The sequence below is a fragment of the Dromaius novaehollandiae genome, chromosome 11 (assembly GCF_036370855.1).
Source record: "Dromaius novaehollandiae isolate bDroNov1 chromosome 11, bDroNov1.hap1, whole genome shotgun sequence".
Taxonomy (NCBI): domain Eukaryota; kingdom Metazoa; phylum Chordata; class Aves; order Casuariiformes; family Dromaiidae; genus Dromaius; species Dromaius novaehollandiae.
This window is the reverse complement of record NC_088108.1, coordinates 19,427,598-19,450,786: the sequence shown is the minus strand read 5'-3', so window position 1 is coordinate 19,450,786 and position 23,189 is coordinate 19,427,598. Positions and strand designations below refer to the sequence as shown.

At 35.4% G+C, this 23,189-nt stretch overlaps 1 protein-coding gene across 3 annotated transcripts in view; it reads right to left on the bottom strand.

The window, feature by feature from the left end:
- The window catches only part of DIAPH2 (diaphanous related formin 2), a 291,784-nt gene that overhangs the window by 5,281 nt on the left and 263,314 nt on the right, over positions 1 to 23,189 (bottom strand). The gene's annotated exons all lie outside the window — the stretch shown is intronic.

Sequence of the window (23,189 nt, the reverse complement as noted above, 5' to 3'; positions counted from 1 at the left end):
TTATATTTAGCTTGCTGCTTTTTGTTTGTGTCGCTACAGTACGTAACTTGCTACAGCATGAGGACCTCCCAGTTTATGGCTGGAACTTCTAGGTACTACAATAATATTAAAAAAGCCAACAGTAACTTCAGAGGCAGAGCGCCTGACAGACAAACCACAAACAAGCAGGTGTCTCAGCTTTTTTCCAAGTGAGATGATTAGTTATATCTGTGCCTGCAGTGAAGCAGGCTAGAAAAATGTGCATTACCGCTACTGCTGTGAGAGAGCACAGAAACTTGGGGCAGGGCAGAAAGCCTGAGACCTAACATGTTGGATAGACAGAAACACATTCTTTGACAAAGATATTGACTGATTTGCTACGTCCTACGCCAACAAAGCCAGAAATGGTTCAAGCACACTGAATAAGGTCCTGGAGTAGACAAAGAAAGTCATCTCTCTGATCTGCTTCTGGGCCAGGAACAGAGGACACCTGCGGAGACTGCCTGGGCTCTGCAAGAACCTTCCTTTTCTCCGTCCAGTGAAAGCATCTCCAGTGCTATAGGGAATTATGGGTCCTTTAGCAAGATTATTAGTTCTTTTTATAGTTACGCCTTGCCTCCTTCTCCTAATGAATCTATCCATGCATAAAATATTAAAATTACCCCAAGTAAATCTGTTCTGCAAGGGAATAAATCTCTACACTGGTTGCAGTGTCACTAGGCACTGGAAATTAAAGCATGGAAATGCTGTCTAAAAACCAGGAAGGGGAGATATCAACTCAAATGTGCTGTTCTGCTGTAACAGCAAATGGTGAAGAGCACAGTGATACTTGCTCTCAGTGGGGAGAACTGACTTCACTAATGGACTATTTGTTGATTCAATATTATCAACTGCAGAAGTTAAAAACAGAACAAGAGATTTTAAAAACCTCTTGATTTCTTCATTTTTTAAGTCTTCCATTTTATTTTTTTTTTCCACAATGGTGCAGAGAAACATTTTCTGTTAATGACAGTTCACATTCTCTTGTAATTGCATGACTCTGAACTGGGACTCAAAAACACAAGGCAAAACTGTAAAAGCTAGAGCAGCATAATTTCCTTCTTTAGTTGATGACAAACTATTTTCTGAATTATTAGAAGTAATGTTTTTAATTATTTTCAATTTTTAGATGAAAAATAATTATAATTTCTAGAGACAGGAATACAGCATCACAAATACTCAAGAGAGACTGGAAAGAACCACAGATCTAACCAAGACAACCGGGATACAACGATGCAGTTATTACCACTGAGAAGCAGTTATTACCAGTGAGAAACAGTGTAAATGAGACTTTTTCTGCAGAGTTTAGAGCAGTTTATGCTGTGTCTTACTAAAACAGAGGGAAGTTGAATGTAAATTACAGTTTGACAATATTTTTCTGTCATTATAAAAAAGGAATAGGAGGATTAAATGTAGTTATCAGTAACTGTGGGGGTTAATATAAAGTATTTCTTGTTCTCTGCAAAAAAACTTTTATCCATCTGTGTATCTACAAGCAATCTTTTTTTCCTTTCTTAGTGGTGGCAAATTTACACTCGAGAAGCAAGTAGAAATAACTGGAAAAACTGATACACTTTCTGTGCTTATCAGTCATGCTTTCTGGGGAACCTGTCTACCCACGTAGATGAGGACTTTGTTTCTTTCTTTTGGTGTCAGACGTCCAGGAAGTACTCTTTTAGAAGTAGGCCACTTTAGTATCTGAAATGCTCTTAATTGGTACATCACGATCTCTCTCAGAAATGAATATATTAACTTAAAAGTGGTGTCTCAATCAGCTGAATGGACCCTTTTTTTTTAGCTGTATAAGGCAAAGCAATGAAGGATAAAAAACGGAAACAAATCATAGTAAGACTATTTTATGTCATAAACTAATGTTTATCTAATAGCTAACTGGATCAAATTAAAATGAAGTAAGCTATGACTGAATACTGACAAATTTCCGTAGTACATTTTAATATGTATTTTATAATACTGGAATGTAATCTTTACTATGCAATCTTTATACTTCCACTGGAAGAAATATATGAATTTTGTTGTAACAAAAATCTGACTACTAGCTCAAGTCAGGTACTGTTGAAAAATGAACATCATTCTCCATGTAATATGAATTTAGTGATGTAAACACAATAAATAAGCACAATAAGCTCTGTGTGTGTAAGCAAAATAAATATATGCCATGAGGAAATACTAAAACCAAAAACATATAAACAATTCTTTTTAGACAATGCATTTTAATTTTACAGCATTTGTTGACTTCACCCTTAAGAAGTTCTCCCTATACTCTGCATGTATAACACATTAAAGAGCTGGTAGGAGAGACGAAAATATTTTTGCAAAAAATACACTCTGCAAAATGCATTTTTCCTTTCTTTAATGCTTTCGCATTAGTTCTGTTATTAAAAGAAAGTCTCAATAGCTGCAACAGATTTGTTAACTCAGTAGCTTGTCATCAGCATGAAACACAGCTATGTTAGAGTAAAAAAAGAACAATTATTTGTCTTAATATTTAAAATACATAGAAACTGTATAATTACTCTGTGGGCAAGGTGTCAAAGCTCATCAAAAAGACCTTTAGGGAAAACAGTGAGTGGTTTTGTGCATATAAGCTTTGGCATACAGTTATCATTTGCTAATTCAGCTAAGATATCTGTGGTACCACATGATAAAAATGCACTGCTCTTACAAAAAGCACAAAAACTACTTGAGACTAGAAAATAAAACACCAAAACCCCCAGTAATTAAATAATCGATTACCTTTAACCTAATTATCTGTCTACCTTTAATCAAATGAGTTATAAGTCATTGAAGATTATTTCAGTGTTCACAGTACTCCTTTGTGTTTTCTTATGTTTACTGTAGGAAACAAATGTTGCATAGTCTCCATCTAGTTATAAATACCTTTGGATTTGGATATTTTAAGGGCACTGATAAGGATAACTTCTATAATTATATTCATTAAATGTAATTCTGTACAAAAACTCTAAACTTCAGTAAATTGTAAACTTTAGGTTGTAATGTCAAGTGCTCCAAAGCTAGGAATTGTAGTTATAGTTCTGTCCCCAAATGCATTTGCATTGGGATAACCATCTGTTTGCTTGGTTTTTTTTTTTTTTTTTCCCATGAGACAACTACTTCGTTCAATCTACAGGATGTACAGTAAAAGAGGATTGTTAAATATTTCATTTCAGGCAGCCTTATTCTCAGTGTTTCTTTATGCCTTATTTACCGCGCCCAATCCAAACATTAGACTGAACTGGAAATCTAATTTCTTTGCAGACCTTCCTAGAGCACTCATCAGGACAGTATCTATGTTCCTCCCAAATCTAAACAACAGCAGCATCTCTAGAATATCATGGAGGGGAGAGGGAAAAAAAAAAAAAAAAAAAAAAAAAAGACTGATGTGGGTAACTACTTTTTGCCCTTTTTTAAACAAAAGATTGAAACATTAACCTTTATGCAGAAGACAGATCTTTTTACCTTCTTCAAAGATAGTGGTCACAGGACCCTCATACCTGGACAGTAAGTATTTTAAAGAATGTCTTAGTTAATAAATGTTAAATTAATCACATTAAGAAGAGCTTTAAATAGTGTCAGAATAATGACTCCTGAGTGTATGACACTGGGCGCTCAGCTAGCAACTGCTGTACTGGAGTGCATGCTGGAAGCCACAAGACCTAATACTGAAACTCTGAAATGCTGATACATTTAAAAAGCTCACACTATGTAGCCTGCATATTCAAAGTCAGCAGATCTCCTCTTTTTGACTGCCTACCTGAAGGTGAAAAAATTGCCCTAGGCTGATAATAAAAGGGCATTTAACGCTCAAAAAAAGAAGAAACCAGCTTGAGTTGACTTGAAAATTATCTTATAAAGAAGGTAGGCACTCAACAATGAAAAATATATTTAAAATTTCATCTTTTTAAAATAATTTTGGCTATGCAAAAGATGCAGAAAGGCACCCTGTAAGGGAATTCGTATGCCCTATGACTTTGGGAAGCAATAAAAGTGTTATATATTTATTTATTCATTCATGGAAAATTTTATTCACTGGTAAATCCTACTGAAATGCATCTTGTTTTCAAAAGCATCCCAGGGGAAAATACTCATACGATTTCAGGTACTTCAGTAAATACTACAAACGATATAACATGGAAAGCAATCAAAATAGTAAGGTACAGTTTCATACGGAATATAAGTATGGAACGACTACACTAAAAATGAGCAAGCCAGCCACTATAGTGTCTTTTATGGATGAAGGACAACTGTCACCACAAATGACAATTCCAATGAACAAACAATGCATCTGTGATATTGATGGCATCAGCATTTCTTCTTTAGCTAAAGATGGAAGTCTGAATAATGCTTTAAAACTGTCACTTTTTTCAGATTGAGATATCTAGGTATTTGCAATATAGAGTCACCAATTAGAATTGGGACAAAATAAAACAAATTTAAACCACCATAGCCTGTGCAGTCTCTTGCTTTCTCATTAAGCCATCTATGTGCAGGGAAAAGTAAAGCCAAGTTACAATGTTATGTGATGTAATCGTGCATCATCAACCACTTTAAAGAGCAACCCATGACAAGAATTCACTCAATTATTATTTTTCTGTATTGACTGCATGCACCTTCATTATCTTAGCTTCTAAAAAATGTAAGGTAAATCTTTTTGGAAACTGCAGTTGATAGAGCATAAGGCAGAAGCAGAATTGATACAGTGCAAGACAGCAGGGAAGCTCATCAGTCTCCAGCGACTCCTTAATGGCTACAGCTGAAGTGTTCTCTATTGCTTGGTCCATATCTATGACATTACTAGAGAAGAGAAACTGAGGAATAAGCTGGTCAAGAAACTCAAGAGCTCCAAAACTGCTGTCAATTTCTGGAACAAAATCTTTTGGAGAGACACCACCATGAGAAAAAATGGCTCCCCTAGCTTCATTTCTGTTAAAATTCAGTCCATCCCCATCTTTTGCAAACAGAGATTTCATTTCAAATTGATCTTTCAAAACACGTGGCCTATATATAAATAATAGCAATGAGGTAAAGATGAGTTATGGGAGAAATACAGCCAAAATATCACCTCAGAAAGCTCTCTCTAAAAAAGACTTTTCAAAATTTCTTTACTGCAAATAGATGAAACAAGCCAATAAAACAAACAAAAAAAACCTATTGATGAGTCAAGCTTTGCTACAGCTTTGCTGGGGCGGGGGAAGTTAGAAAGTGTACAATCAATGGAAAGACAAGAGTAGATAAAAAAAGAAAGCTGGTAGATGTAAAGAATCAGAAAGATCATTTCTGGAAGAGACAGCGCTGAGCATCTTGCTTTGCCTGGTTGTGGCAAGAGGAAAGGCACTTCACCTTGAGATGCTGTGGTTTTGAGCACCCAGCAGCAGCACACCAGCTCCCAGCACCACCTGCATGGGAGGCATGCTCTGCTCCCGCGTTCTCTGGGAGCTGACTAGAGAAGGACATTCAGCTCTCTTCCAAGCTTCTGTCATCATATTATGTCCTCCTAGTCTGTCTCCCTTCTGCTAAATGCTATCCTCGCCTTCCAGATGTGGAGCTATGGTTCGTCTTTTAGCCCTTTTCTGCCCAGAGTTGGTAGCAAGCCACACATGACATCAGGTTGCATACATACAGATTTCTAAATGTAATTGGTGATTATTTGCATTCCAGGCAGTTGAGCAATTTACTACTGAATGATACTCACTGATATGTTTGTTTCTTATCATTTTGTATTTCAAAATTTCTGGCTGACATTTTTGTCTGAAACTTTTTTTTTCTGAATATCTTTTCATCTTTTTACCAGAAAACATTTAATTTTTTTTTTTTTAGTTAAGATTTACATGAAAGAATTTGAGGACATTGACACAGTCACTATCAGTATGTGCTCACTGACTAGTCAAACAGTTCAGGAATAGAGTTCAGAAGGCATCTTAGAAGCCAAACATACTGCAGCTGTAGGATTAACAGCTACTTTTTTCACCATCTCTTAAAATATTGCAGATACCAGCATCCCAGTATGATGGCAGCCAAATGTGTAATTGGTGTAATTTATTAAGTTTCTCATATTCTCGGCTACTGCAAATACTTCTGACACATTTTCTAACTATGCAAAGGGAAACTGATTCGCTAATACGCTTTGATTATTTAGCATTTTAAAAACTGCTCTTCTTCTCAAGAGTTCCAGCTTCAACAGGCACCCTACACACACCTGGCAAAATCTGGACTAGATCCTTTATAATTATCTTATAGGATTGTTTTATATTTATTCGGATTTGATATTTTTGTAACCCAAATTGAGAAAAGATCGAGTGATACCATATATCTGTCTTCAGCTTTTTCCCTAAACAGAATCTCAAATCCTTGACAATCAAAATTAAGTGACAGCTAAAATGATTATTTTTAGCATCAATTTCAAAGAAAACTGTGAGATTTTAAGCAAACCCTGTAGCACTGCATTTAAAGTTCAAATTCTATAAAGTCCTGTTTTATTGTTTTAGGTCTGATCTCAGACTTGGATGCATAAGCTAAGCAAGAGCCTGAGCACACATACAGATATACGCAGTAAGTATATGGTGTCAGGAAGGAGAGAAAGAAACATACCCTCAGGCCAAAGAAATAGCAGTAGCATCTTTTTCTTTTCTTTCTTTTTTTTCTTTTTTTTAAAGCTCTCAAAACCAGATAGCACATATGAGCAGCCTGAACACATTAATTATAAATGCATTATGTGCTGATTTTGTATTAATTTATAAATAATGTTCTTGCCCTGGTTAGTGGGATGTGTACCAATGTATTGGTATATAAGAAAAAGTGTTAGAAAGAATAAAGTGGAAAAAAATGGGTCTCTGTAGCTACTAAGAGAGATTTCTAGGATGGAAAAAAACCCACAGAGAGTATTGTAACAGACTTTAAAGGACATCTCTCAAGAAAGGAAGAAAGGTTTCTCCTCAGGAAAAGCAGGCAAACAGATGTGTCCTAAGTTATCTGCAGAAGTCAGGATTGCCAAAATCATCATCATAACATGGTAAGCCATAAGGTAAGAGATTTGAATGTAGATATCTATGCCATTTTAAAATATTTCCTTTACATACAAATAAAAACCTGCCTGATCACTGTACTTCTCTATGCACAATTTCCCAATGAGAACATATGTGGAAGCTTGGATTATGTTTAACTTGGTAAATAAAAATAAGTTAATACCCAAAAGCATTGTAGTCCAGAGCCGGGTATAAAAATGTGGAGAGCTACAGGTTCAAATCCTGACACATGAAGGGGATTTCACTCAGATTAAAAGGGAACAAAAACATGTTTAATCTTACTGCTTCAACTCATACCTAGCTAGCTCGGCACAGGTAATTGTAGTCTTTGCAAATTTTCATATGACTCAGACACTGTAGAGAAAAATAACCCTGCTTATTTATTTTCTACACCTTATACATAAAAATGTTTTAAAAATGAATAATGTGAGAAGTCAGAATGTTAAATGGCATGTGTGATGACATCAGCTCAGCGCAATCCAGCTGTGACCACAGTCAATACAGTATGGGAACACAATAAAAATAATGCTTTTCTAACCAAAGTCTATGATATTGACCATCTGTATCACAATCCCATCAACCAAATATTTATCCTATTTAGAGCTCAAGAAAATCTAATAAATTTCAACATTTATAGAATAAAAATGGATTTGTAAACCTTATTTAAGTAATCTGTTTAAAATAAATTTTACTATTGCTTATTCCAGCTCTGTGTACAGCCTTAAAGATTTCCAAAAAAATAAAAGTCTAAAGCAGCCCAATAAGTTATGATTCCTTAAACCTTTATAAGATCTTTTTAATATTTTAATTTGACTTTGCTTTCTTTGTTAGTATTACCACTTGGGATATGCATTAAGAGCTCTTCCACAAGAGTTGAAGGAAAAGCCTTAGTATGAGACAACACATGCCTGCCTCGGGGGTTACAAGACAAATCAATCTATCTTCTCCTTTCCTCCAAGGGTAACTGGCCTTTAAAACCACAGAGGAAAATAGGCCTACATGTCAGTACAATGCAGACCCATATACAGCCATTTTCCATTTCTTCCTCAGTTTGAATTCTCAGCTGAGAACTAAACTTATAGGGGCAGGAAAACAAAAAAAAAGATGAAAAGAAACAATTGCATCTGTCTGAATTGCATCTGCAGTAGTTAGAAACACTCTGAACAGTATCTGGGTTTGGAATTTACTGAAATCTGCTATGAATAGCTGTGATTTTTCACATTTTTTTTATTTTGATTTGCAATATAATATTACTCCAAGTTCTGTGACAGCCTGGACCACTGGAGCTCATGGAGATTTGTCACAGACAGCAGTATGAATTGAGAAGTTAACAATATTGCTTCATTGCTGCTCACAAAGCAATGCTGATTCTATTACCTCATTCTTACAAAATTGCCTTTTTCAAACAGCAGTCATGCCTATAAGTAACCCAACAACCCCCATGCTATGCTGCAAACAGAATAACATTTAAACTTAGAGTTTTAGACTTTGAATACAGCTAAATTTATCACTCCTCATCCCACTAACTTGGCTAACAACAAATTGTTTCAAAGCATGCATTGACATTCATATTTTTCTGACTGCTATTAAGTATGATTTACAATACATTACTCTACCATACCACATCTCTAGTAAGAAATTCAGATGTGAAAATATTTTCCAGTGCATAAAGATAAATAACCAGCTAAACTACAACTGATTCACAAAAAGGACAAAAAAATCCTGCTGGAAAAAAGTCAAAATAATTTAGTCTTTTTAAAACAGTACTAAAATTCCCTTGAAACACAGTATTGAAACTATACCACTAAACCTTTAATGTGAATTTGCTCACTGGGACTGTGTATACAGGTGTAAAGCAATTATTAGATTTGATATTTGAATGAACTCAGGTTCCCATTAGAGCTTGAATGCTTCAATGACCCTATTATTTTCCTTTCAGTGCTCCCAGACCTGATCAACTTAATTATTCTGACTAGTGAAACATTTAGGACATGAATTTACAATTTATTTTAAACCAAATGAGACAACTGAAAGTACTTCATAAAATAACACAAAAGAAGAATGAGATATGTGATGTGATGTGTCAAATCCTGGAAGGAGGTCAGATCGAAGATACACCTATGGTTACACAGAAACAGAAAAAGAGACTCATTGCAATAATACTACATTCATTGAAATTCTCTCTTGAACTTCTAATTTCTATCCCGTATTGCATCTCATGTACAGTGCAAAACATTTATCCATCTTCTGAAAACTTTTTATCTTAAGAATTAGAAGTGTAAAACAAATTTTACACAGGAAATAAATTAGATCTGCTATAGCAAGCAAAAAAACCCAACCCCCAAAACACAGAGAATAAACTGTCTCCTTTCATGACTACACACAAACTTTTAGTAGTTGTCCGAAAGCAAAATTACATTCTCTAATAAAAAAGACATTTTATGTCAGAGAGGGCAGAGTTGCTGATATAAAGATGTGTTTCCCTATTTTAATAGCACCTGTTACTTTAAGCTTAAGGAAAATATTGTGACATTGCAAGAAATGTACCCAGATTGTGAACAGATTTGCTCTGATGCTAATAAACCATACACTTAACAAATAATGCAATTTAAAATGGCATCCAAAATTTACTATTCCCAGCTCTCCTATTATCACTACTGCCCTTTCAATTTGTATTTGCTCTGAAAATAAGTTTGACTGTAACATTACAAACAGGATAAAGAAATAAAGACAGAAACAGGTTCTGAAATTTAAGTATACAAGCAGCCATAAAGGTAATATCTTCTCATCTAAATGCATTTGTCCTTAGAAAGAATGAGATTGACAAAGTGGTTCCCTTGCCCCTTGCCTCCCTTCACTAATCCTACGTAATGGCTGCTGAGCCTGCAATAAATGTGTTTATGTCCATCCTACATTGCCATCATTTTACAATCTGATCTGATACTTTTAAAAAAGAAGAAAGTCACAAGAGACCAGCACCAGCCTGTGCTGAAGGCACTTCTTGACATCCGCCTTCACTTCGCACTTCAAATGTAAGTATTGGATTTGACAAAACATACAGAAAGTCATGAGAGAAAGCTCTTCACCTCTTCTCCAAAACTGCCGGATAGAAGTCAATACCAATTCCTTTACAAAGTTACAATCAAAACCTGCGAGATGAAAGTCAAAGGGGAAGCCTTCTAGCTGTTCCTTACAATACTTTATGAAAGGGTGGCTTAAGAATGCATTTGCCTCAGTAGCATCACGCCTCCTTCCACTTGCTTCCTCTTTGGTTCAACTCCATCATTTTTATCAGCTGGCAGGTTAAATACCAGAAGTTACACCTCCCATGCACAGATGCTTTATTCTTTGCATAGAATATGAAAGCAATGAACTCAAATATAGGGGAAAAAAGAGAAAGCTCTCTTTTTTCTGTAAAAGATTTTATATATATATACACACACACACACACACACACACATATATATATATATATATGTAAAATGGTAGCTGGATAACACTGCTGAAAACCAAGTCTTCCTGCTGTTTCATACAAACTGGCTACCATAATTTTTTTCCATACCCACACAACTGACAGCCCTTGTCAAAAGCAAACAATTTTGCTTGTAGCCTGCAAAAGTCTAACTCCTATATTTTTTATGCATCAGAAATAAATTCTCTTGATAAAAAAAAGATAACTCTGCAATAACTTGTAGTCTACATGTAAAATGAAATATTTTAAATAATACAATAAAGGCAGACTATCCATAATTATTTTTAGATTAAATAAAATATCAACATTTTTTATTCATGGCTAGGTTAACATTTACAATTCAGCATTTTGCAATATTTAAATGGAATTGTATATGCTATGAGAAAACTTAAAACTACATCACTCCTATATGATTGCCTGGCACAGGCTGTAGTCTTCAGTGCCAAACCGCACCTTCATCATATAACATTAAAGAAAAGCTCCTGTTTGAGCCTTGCAAGATGATCTCATTACTACCTGTTACTTCTCTACATGCCCCAACTGAGAATGACTAAATATTGCATACAATTTGTAGTATAAATTATTCGCAACAAAGGCATGTGCAGGTTGTGTGAATGTGAAACTGTTGCTTATTAAAAAAACTCATACCAAAAGTAATTTAGACTACAAGAAAAATACAAGAAAGATTTTGAGATAAAATAAGATAACTTTGTGGAAATCAGTAGCTAAACTAATTCCTTGGGTAAGCGCAGACAACTCTCTTATGATTCAGTAAGACACCTCAGTACTGATACAGGGTAGAATTGGACCCTTTCTGTTGGCTCGTTTATGGTTGGCCTGCTAGTGTTCCATATGAGTTCAAAGTTACCAAACAGAAATGCTAAATGTATCTCATTTACACTCTTATAAAACTACTTTCCATCAAAATCAGCAAGTATTTTGTCAAAACTTCAACAGAAACAGTTGTAACCTCAACAATAAATAAAAAAATGTTTTGACTATTGAAAGAAGTGTAAAAGTAATTAATGCTTGGAGAGGTCAAGATATCCCTTAAGTTTGCATTGCAGAGCTCAGAATAGTTTCTATTTACCAATACTCATATCTGAGTCATACCTGCCATTTTTGAAGCTTTCTATGCTATGTCAGTAACAAGTCTCGGAGTCCTAGAATCCAAAATTTAGCACCCAATTATTCCATAATCCCTACCCATTTTGTGAGAAAGAAATAAACTAAAACCCACTACATACCCATTTAAAATACATAATGGCAAAATCTGCCAATTTATTCCTTCCCCATCAATACAGTTCCTTCTGACCAAATGGCAAGGTCCTCAACAAGAGAAAGGCAGGGGTAGCATGTTACTACATCATGTCTATACCTTCTGCTGTAATAACCTGTCAGTACTTTGTGACTAGCACAGGGACACAAATGCTCTAGGAGCAAAATACCCATATACACATAACGATGATAATTTCTTTCTGAGGTCAGGCTTTTCTAAGTTTCCCAGATGCATAACTGTAAATCTTTACTAAGTAATGAGCTGTGACAGTGCTGATAGCCTGTATTATGCATTATGGAAAAGGCCTTAAAAAAAAAAAATCCATAATCTGTATTAAAAGCAAGCCCAGATCTGGACAGAGAGACACCAAAGAACACATCCTATTAGCAAGACATACAAAAAGTTCTCTGTGCAAGTTCTGGGAGTTTTAAATAAAAGATTTCTCTTTATTTTAAAAGAAAGGAAAAAAAGAAAGAAACCAAGTTAGAGCTGAAAGAAGTTAGGCAGTTCTATCTTACTGAGATTAAAAGCTGCTGACCTTTCCTCATCCCACTGTTTCTAGTAAAGATATTCCTGGGCTCACCAATTAACAGACAATACTTTATTAGGACCCACAAGTGTTGCGCTCCCTGGACAAATGAGAAAAATTGAGAACTAACTGGCATCCTTCAACCTCTCTATACCACAGCTGCAGACTTTGGATAGAATAAACTTTTATGAAATTAATTACCTCTTATGGAAGGCGCTCCAGAGCAACCAATGCCAAGGTTAACTTTGACTGGCATTGCTTTTGTCTGGTAGTGATACAACCTTAATGTTGCTTACGCATTTTTAAAATATTCTATGAAATGTCTGAATATTATTGTTTTTAAGCACTTACCTAGAGTTTTAATTGAAGGTGACATATAGTACAATTCACGGCTACGTAACAGATGAATGAGTTTTTTTTTTTTTTTTTTTTTTTTTTTAATAAAGTCTTAAGATTTTAACCATTATTTTGATTCAGGAAGAACTATACACCAATGTCAATGCAGACATTCAGATTATGAATAAAAAACACTTCTACAGGCATATGAACACTTAGAGAGCATAATGATAGTAATGTGCTGACTACACCAGAATACTAGCCCTTCCTTAACTTCAGGCATGACCTTCTTTTAAAAAACATGCACATCCAAACAATTGATTTGCAACAGTCTAGTCCTTTCTCCTAAAGACCTTATACACATATAAACAGATCTCACCATCTCTTCCCTCTGCACCTTCTGATGTTAAACAAGTTTATCTAGTTACCTAATCTTAATTAAGATTCATACCACCAAAAATCCTAAATCAGTTTAGTTTCCCTCTTCTGCCCCTTTTCAATACCATCATTCTGCTCCATTGTATGAAAGATCACCAGAACTTTACAAAGTATTTGAAAGGGGTGCTGATGATACTGAATAAATGCTCTAAGTCTTCTGCCAGTGCGTAATCTCTTCATATACTTCCAAAGGATTCTCTGTTCTCAGCTGCTGCTTCTAATAAGTATGTTCCAATACCTTCTGCGTTTCCCTGTCTACATTTTTTTTGTGAACAAGTTTCTTTTCTGAAACTTTAACAGCATTTTCCTACACACAAAATAGCATGTAAACCTCACTTCTTGTGGATTTCATTTTATCTAGTTAAAATTAAAGTAGAGATCATAAGGACTTTTCTGAAATGTATACAATACAAAAGGCACGGAATAAAACAGTAGCTGCTAATTAGTTTTATGGTTAGCACAAACAAAGAAAAGGAGCTTCAAAATTGTGGTGAACTTTAAGGAACATATTACTTCAGTGCTTCTGAAGTAATTCTTCTTTTCCCATTACTTCTACAGCACGTTTCCAAAAACGTAGACGACCATGCAAAGCTTCGCAACTCTGCTTTGTTTAAAAATCTATTAGGAAAGCGAATTCAAACCTCATAAACCCAGGACATCTTTTATGGACTGCTGGACACGTAGCTTGTGGCAACCTCTGGCATGCAGTACAACTCTGCAGCTTTCCTGTTCCTTTTGCTCATTGAAGACCTCCAGATACATTGTGTTGGTAAAATATACTTCATCAGCTTTGTGAAAGAGTGAGAACTGCTGCTTTATGCTTTTAACCCTCATTTGGTTGCTGTGCTGTTCCTGGAACTTAACTGACTTCATATCAATTGCTCACAACCCTCCTGTGTTTTCTGACCTCTTTGTCAGGTATTAATTTCCTTAATACGTTATCTGCCAGTTATTCTTCCCTGACATACTAAACTTAGGTTAAAATTCTCTTTAAGATCAACATTTTGATACTGTGCTCCAACTCCTACGCTGGTAATAGAAAATGAGTTGCAGATAGAACTGTGAAGAGAGGAACGGAGGATTCCTGAGCAGCTCTGTAGGTACAGCGCTGGCCGTACTTTCTCAACTCTCAAACAAGCTGGATACCACAAATTCTAGGTAACGGACAGCCACAAGAAATCTTACCTTTCACCTTACAACCCTTCAGGTTGGATTTTGTTTAGCATATATTCAGCCACTAGATACCTTGGGCATTTATTTACCTTCTTGTCGGCAAGAATCTGAAGTACAATATAAAACAAAGGACTGATCAAGTATGTTCCCTCACCCGACTACCGTAAGGGAGAAAATGGTTTCTCCATGCCTGTACTTTCTTGGTGCCAGCAGTGACAAGGACAGGGTTGGGGGCAGGGGGGAGTACCTCAAATTGCTTTCCCTGACTTCATTAGTAGGAATGATAAGGTATGCCTCATTTCTCTTACCTTTCACTTCACTCCTGTCTCCCATTCTCAGCCTTCCTCATCGCGGAACATAAAACATAACTATTACGCAGACTCCTCAAATCTTCTTGCAGTCCTCCACCCACTCTACTCATATCCCTGATGCTGGTTCCAGTTCGTAGGTGAATCAGCTTCATTTTTACCTGCTTCTCCCTCTCAGCATTTTCAGAACATGGCCATAGAGCCATTCTTCCAAAGATTTTGACGGTTAACCATGACACTAGTTAAACACCATCCCCCATGCCACTTGGGTATCTTGAAAAGAAGAGACAGTCACTCCAGTCTTTTTATCTGCCCTGTCACAGTGCGACTAAGAAACAGTCCACTTACTCAGCTCATGCAATGACTGTGAATGTGAAGATAAAAGAAATATTATTTCCATATTCACTTGGGATGGATGGAAAGTAGCAACACCACCTTATATACAAGGATGCACAGGAAGATTTCAGGAGATTAATTCTACCCTTCACCCTTCTCCAAACTCAAGTGGCAGGAGGGAATGATAGGGCAAGGGTAGCTTGGCTGTGGATAACATAGAAAAAAAGATTCATTGCTGAGAGTGCAGCGAAACCAGCAAGTAACTTGGGAACAAATCCTGGCCTTAAGCATCTTCTGTACACAGAGAACTCGATTTGCTAATGAGGACGAGGGATCCTGGTAACCCATTGCACTGCTACACGGAGGAAACTTTCATGTCTCCTACAACATGCCTTCAAGCCTTGAAAATAATGGTTTGTGCCACAAAGCAAACAGTATTCTTTTCTTTTTTTTTTTTCCTTTTAGTTCTCTAGTTTCCAGTGTGATGCTAGAACAAGTTTTATCCATGCAATCAATCACTGGAATGATGAATTTGGGTGAAGAAAAAGAAAATCACGAGCCGCTAGCTGGGGTGGCAGAGAATAGGAACTTACTCTGATTCTGCTGCCAGCTAAAATGACTAGGAAAATACATCCTTAACTCCACTAAAATAACACAAATCTATCAGATGCTTTTGCCCAAAGCTGATAGTGTCCTTTAGAATTATATTTTGTTGTATGTAAACAGTTTTATCTACAAACTCCTTTATTTTCATCTGAGTGATTTTTTTTTTTTTTTAACACTTGAACTAGTTTCATCTTTAACAAATATGAAGTCAGAGTGATTAACTGTTCACACCTACCTGTGATTTGCTATGCACCATGGCCTTTTAACTGTCACTCGCCTTTTACTTGCACTTCCTAGGTGCCTACTTGGAAAGGCAAGGAATTCTGCTTACTCAGGCTGTCAGGATGGAGGATGGTGTTTCTAAAGCTATAAAGCAATGAAAATCATGCACGGCTTGCCCATGGTCTGCCAGGCTCCGAGTCAATCAGATTTCAAAGCACAATGCAAAGATTGTTTTGTTGAATTAAACTTCCGATCAAAAGAGATGTTGCCTTTTTTTATTTGTGTTCTGTTTTACTAGATACGCTACATTACCATCAATTTCTAAAAACAGGACAGAGAATTTTCCTAACTGAACATAGATGATAATTCTTGTTTGAAGCCCAAGCACTTCTCTTGCATACACTAGATACTTAAAGAAACAATGATGCAATATATTTAAAAACATAAATATAAATTGCTGCTGTTGCACCACAAAGACAATTTTTAATATCCCTTTCAGGTCAATACTAAGACCTGCTAACTATTCCGTGGAATTATATCTTGCGTTATTTCAGACATGGCTTATAATGAAGTTGAAAACTTTGAGACTTGGACACAAATAAAACACATGATTATATGAAAGTATTGCTATGGATCATTTGAACCTCACACTGGCATATTTGGGCTATTTTGTTGCTTGCTAATTCTTAATAAATGTCAGAACACAGTATAAATATTACTTGCTGTTTTAGCCTTTTTAAAATACTTTTTCTAGGAGAAATTAAACATTCATTTCATTTCTGAGGCTTTTAAACTATTTCATTGGCTGTTTATGATGAATGAAAAAAATCAGTTAGCAAACTTCACAAGTTTCACTTGACGTAACATTTGAATAGAAAATATCAAGAAAATATAGTAAATAAAACAGAGCCTGTATTGCAGCACAAAAACTTCACTTGGAAGTTAGCTAGACTTTGGATAAAGTCAACTAACTCCATGGATTTTTTTTGTGAGAATGGGGACTTTCTTTTTTTATTCTCTGAAATTTAGATCTATGACTTTGGCATATCCAACTCAGTAATAAAGGAACAGCAAACTGCAGATGAAAAATTTCAAATTTCAAAAAATTAATTAATACATAATTTGTTACAGAGCTTTTTTCATAAAGTTTGTAAATTATACTGCTTTTACTGTAAGTATTCTACTGACTACGGTTTAGGACAAATGATAATTATTGTATAAGAAAGCATAGTTCCAAAGGGCTGAAAATGATATCTACAATCCAGAAGGAAAAAAAAGGAGGAAGAGGCATACTCTTAAGTATGGAAAGCATTTTCATATCCCCTTTTTTAATTTATTGTGATAAGAATGCATTTAGACATTTCCTTCTTCTAACTATATTGACTCTTTTTTATCCTTTGTGTGTCTAAGTACTAACTAATTAATTTTCTTTATTCTGAGTTATAGTTCAAAAACGAGTCTCATGTACTTCAAGTTCTACACAGCAAGCGATAGCCATAATGTCTGGGAAGTCCAGTAGGAAGGATTAGTAAATGTCAAAATGCCTTTGGGGCACAGTAGACCCTTAAGACAGGTAGTGATTCAAGAGTTTAAACAGGAAAGGTACAGCAGGGTGCCTTGAAAAAGTCTGCAGCAGACTGAAAGGTCTTCTAACTTAAGTTTAATGATGAGCAAACTAAAAGGTCACTCAGCATTCAGCATGATCATTTATGTTCAGTTACAGCTGTTTGATGGGGCTGATACAATCTTTTAATAATCTAGCAAAGGAAATATTAAAATAATCTGAGTCACCCACTGCCTTTTAGGAAAAGATCTATCATTATCCCCTTCTCTTATGTTTTATTCATACACATAGGATAAGACTGTTCATGGAAGGGATCTTCTGAACATTAAAATGCCTTATGTAATTTAAAATAAGTGTGTATACACACACACAATTATTTTATCACTTAGAGAAACAAAAGCCGCCCTAACATGCAAAGTCTCACACTAGGAGAAATGATACAGTAGTTAATCCAAGAAGCTGATGTCCAAGACTCCTAATTTTTATTTACAACATAGATAATCACTACCTGTGTGATGCTGGGAAATTCGTAAGCTTTATAATACTCCTGCAAAAATGATTATTATCCCTATTGCTGTTCACATGTGGTTCTTTAAACACTGATTAGCATTTGAAAAGCATTTTGATTTTGTAATTGAAAGACACTAAGGGCAAATCACTATTAAACTATTAGTGATTTTTCCATCTCCTTTAAAAGATGTAACCTTAGGGGAAAATAATACTCTTATGCTAGGGCATTTCAAAAATCTTTGCCATATCAAGTCTGAATGAAAAAATACAAGTCTAAAAATGTTCTCAAAAAATCTAAAATTACTATTAAAATGAAGTTCTGATAAACTGACTAAACAAAGAAATAAAACTTTCTTTTCAAAAACAGTAAAATGGAATATTCAACTTTTTCCAAAGCATTTTTGAAGCAGAAAATTCAATAAACCCAACAATAGGTTTCTGTAAACAAAATGGTTTCTACAAATCATAAGTTTTCTGAAAATATTTTGTTATACAAAATATGTGTTTGTTTTCCTTAGGAAGATTTTCTCACCTCTGTCACTTATGAAGTACGATTTTTAATCACTTCTATCTTCAGTGTAGTTTTTGGCACTCCCCATCCAGACAATTGATCCTGTCAACTTTTCAGACAGGACAGCTGACAATATCAGTGTATTTTGTTCAACAGCTGCCGAGAGTCCTAGTTTGCTCATTAGCCTTCATTAGACCTCTCCTCAATTTTAATGCAGTAATAGCATAGTGCAAAATTTTATTATACAAGACAATTTTTAAAGGTAAAATTATCTTTTTACACCACTAGTTTAATTCTGAGTTTGCTTGTAATCAAATTAGTCATCACTGCTTCATAAATGGAAATCCAACAGGTTAAATCAGCTCCTAAATACCTATCTTTTCAGAGGAGAATAATGAGATGAGACAAAGTTTCAGAATTTTTGCATAAGCCAAAGTGTAATGATGCTAACCACGAGGGATTCATAGTTTTTTTTCTTGTGAATGAGGATACTTGACAAGATTTTAGCCTGCAGCTTGCCAAGGGCCAGCTGATAAGACTCACGATAAAGTTAAGCCTCAAAAAGACTGTTTTGCATATCAAATTGTGTCACCAAAGAAACTCAGGTCTAGAAAATAATGAGTTCTCTGAAGTTACAGAGAAATGATCAGACATTTGGTAACTGACATTTTCTTTACAGCTTTGTCTTTCCCATTATACATTCGGTGATATTTTACTTACTTCTTAGCGGGAGCTTCTTCATACCAATTTACCACTGAGAAGAATAAAGCGGTTTACGCCTTACCAAACCCATTTCCTCCCAATATTACATTTTGTAAATAAAACATTAGTTAACACAGTATTTAACTTTTAGGGCAGTAAAATCTATTATTTTTATATCTTCAATCTAGTTCTACCTAAGTTGTTAAACAATATGACCTATCCACTCCAAAAAGAAAGGTGAATATGTGGAAAAAAGATGAATGGTAGAAACAAACCAAGTTCCATACTATATTAAAGACTGGTAAGAGTATTAAAAAAACAGCAGGTGGAAAACCTGTGCAAGTAGTAACAGAAGATCTAAATAGGAAGAAAATACATTTGGGACTATATTACTGACAGCCTAACCAGCAGACTGACTGCAACATGAGGAGAGATGAGAGAGATGAAATGTGTGCACAGAATGCAGCAGAAACAGGAGACTTGAGCTACTCCCATGCAGACTGGGCAAATGTCAGATGGGGCCGTTGCATGGAGATGCGGCTTTTCAGCACCATCAATGACTATCTCATGGAGCAGCCCAAAGAGGAAATGCAATCTTCTGGCTGGTGCAGAGCAGCATGAAGAGGATTTCCTTGAAGATCCATCCTGTAACAGTAACCATGTTGTACTGTGATTCAACCAAAAATCCACTAGTTTTGTTCAACCTGAAAAAGGGGGGCCACGTAAAAACAAAAATGAGGAAGCTCGTTAAAAAAAAACGTTAAAAGGGACAGTTAATATTATTAGACACTTGCAGGCAGTGTGGCAACTGCTTAAGCATACCCCATTTAGAAGTAGAGAGCAAGCACAGACCAAGCAACAGTGACAGGTTTGAGAAGCAGCAAAAGAAAACTGGCATGACTATGCAGTGTGATAAAGGAAATTATTTTGAACAAGCAAATATCCTTCATAAAGCTCAAATCATGTCTAAATTAACAAATCAGAAAGAATCACAGTCTTTACTTCCTGACTTAAAACCTGCTGAAAGTTTGTGGAACAATCTGCAAAAGTAATCAAGCTTAATGATAAATCTTTCCTCAAACAGAACAGGGGCAAGAAAACAAATTGTAGGACCAGCTGATGTTCAGGATTTGAAAAGAGAGCTCATACAAAATAAGGCTATAAAGAAAAGGTGACAAGAGAATTATTTTCTCTGTGAGGAGAAAGAAAAAAAAAAAAAAAGAAAGAAAAGGAAAGACATGGAAATTCTCCAGGGATGCAGGGATGTGAGGAAGCCTCAAAGGATGTGTCGGAAATTGAAGAGACCGGAAAGCAGGTTCCAGAACATAGTACAAAAATGAACACTAAAAAATTGCTAGAACGAGATGACGTTCAGCTAGCAAGTTCTAAAATAACTCGATCAATCGACTTAGATAGCCTGAAATAACTGAATGCCTGACTTTTACACCCTTTAAATTAAAAATTCCTTGTTACTAGAGAACAGGAGGGTGGCAAATGTGATGCCATCTTCTGTTTTTTTCCCTCCAGTTGAGATTCAGAAATCTACCTGCCAGCACAACACTGGACAAATTTCTGGTGCAAAGTACAACAAAAAGAGCAGAATTAGTGGACATCTGGATAAGCACGATCACAGTGGCTTCTCCAGGAGAAGATTTCATGAGTTTTTCCCTCTTATTCCTTCACTGTTTCTCTAATCCTCATCTTTGTTTTACAGCTTTCTTTTCCCTTCTCCAACATCCAACTGTCTTACTTTTTTGTCCACCTTTATGTTTATTGTTGAATCTATATTAGATTATTTTAAGTGTATTCAGTATTATTAAAGCATCTATTCTGCCAGAATAGATAATCAGGCTCTAAAAGACTTCATTTCTTAGGGGTAGTACAGATTCCTGTAACTTACCTGTAAAGAAGTGAACGAATTGTAAGAGATTCTGGTTCTAGGACAATACAAATTCGGAATAATTGCACTGAAGTCTAGATGCAGAATTTGACCCAGTAAAATCTTTTTTTTTTCTTTTTAAGAAAGAATCTCTTTTAGTAAGTTTACTCTGCCTATAATTGATAACAGTTCCTTCAAACTAACAGTAATAAAATATGTACTTACAGTGCATAAAAATCTTATCAGACTCGTTTAGTGTAAAAGACTTTGGCTTTTAGGATGATCTGTGATATTTGAACAACATTCAGAATTCTTTGAAGCTTAACAATGAATAAAATCAAACACTATGAAACTGTTGTGAATACTTAATTATCTTAATTAACATGTATTCTGAAGCAATACGTTTTGTATTCCTACAGCATTTTGATAAGCTCTTCCAAGCTTCTTTTGGAAAGCTATGCAATTGGGCTTAGTTGCAATCCACTCATTGTGATGTATGAAACTACACATTTCTATAAATAAAGTCCTCCATACTCTGCTAGCATTATTTGCCAGACACCGCCACTGAAACTAGAAAATGGCAAAAGCAAGTCAATCTTTCTTGCTCATATCAAACCAGCAAACAAATGATTTTGTTTGTACACTGTTCTCAGCCAACACAGCAGATGGGTTTGACAGAGGGTCTAGAAGAAGAACCTAGAACTGCTGAGATCTAACAGCTGGTTAACAAATGCCTTGGATTTTATTTTTACATGATGTTAGGTGGGGAAACCTGTGCCTTTGAGGGTGTGGCACTATTAGGAAGCACACTCCTGGTTATAGTGATAAATATAATCGAATGTGAATGTACTGTATGAAATTTAGGGCTAGTGTCAGTTTGAAGTCACATTTATATATTTCAGTTTGTTAAATTGTTCCTCTAAAAGACATAGCAGAACTGAGTCAATCATTAATGAAAATCTTGGATTATTTTACAGTTGAATCAAATAAGAGAACATACAGCATGCAACAAAAATCACATGTGAAAAATGTCATATACCTTACTAAAGAACATAACTGTACAGTAGCTCACCTCTGCGATTTTGCTAGATACACCTTTCTCTCTAACCTTAACTGCATCATCTCCAAACTCCTACTGTGCCTAGAACAGACCTTTCTAGGCCTGGAATAAACCATCTACAGCAACGCTGAAATTGCTGTAGTAAACAAGAAGTGAAAAGAAAGTCTAAACAAATACATTTTGTTTGAATACACATACAGCTGTGCTTAAGAAAGTACCTAGCATGAAAAGACTACTGCAGAGATATGAGTATATTCAAAGCAAGCCAAAGAAAAGAAAAATGTAAAACCCCATCTTTTGTCAGTGTAATACATCTATAGAAATGGAATTTTTTTTAAAAAAAAGTTAGGTATTTCAAATCCACCAGTGTAACCATTCTGTGTTTATAAATTTCTGCTCTCAACGAAGCACTGAAAATGCATCTGTTGCCACTACTTACCATTTCACAAGCATCTATATGACCCTTTAAAATAGATCAAAGGATAGGGGCAAAGAATACCACTTAAAATTAAGTGGTGCTTCATGAAGGGAGACACAGAACTGATTGTACTTTTCCCCCTTCCTGAGGCTTATGTCTCTATCAAACTATGCATTGAATCTACCTTCAGCGCAGTTAACCAGATGGGGTTCTGAAATACTCTATCATTTTCCCTGCTGTTCATTAGGAATAATTTTTTTATTATGTTTTTCAGATTTTAGTTTCCCTTTACACAGGCTAGAAACCTGGTCCAAAATAGCTAAACAGAAGCATATGTGAAAAGCACTTTGTCTCTGAAAAGGAAATTATTCTTGATACATACACTCATCTGTGAATCCCCATAACTGGGGATCTACACTACAGCACTGTCATCCTATACTACATGAAATTAATGACTGTCTCCAATACCATCAAATGACCCTTTAGTACTAAGTATTATACATGCATGCAAGACAACACAAAAGAACTTACAAAGTCAAAAAAAAATTAATAAGAAATAGTAGCACTACTATTTCCATTGCAGTGTAAGCAAGACTGTAAAAGTATTTCAAAACCTAACTAAACATATAGAAGTCTAGCAGTATTACCTCCACATCTAAGTGGTTCTGAAAATCTCACAATGTATCTTGAAAAAAATCAAGGTCAAATGCAGAGTCTGTAGTTAAGCAAACCACTAACTCCAGATATTCTGCATCTCATCCTGGTAATTTAACCAGTAGTTAAGCTCC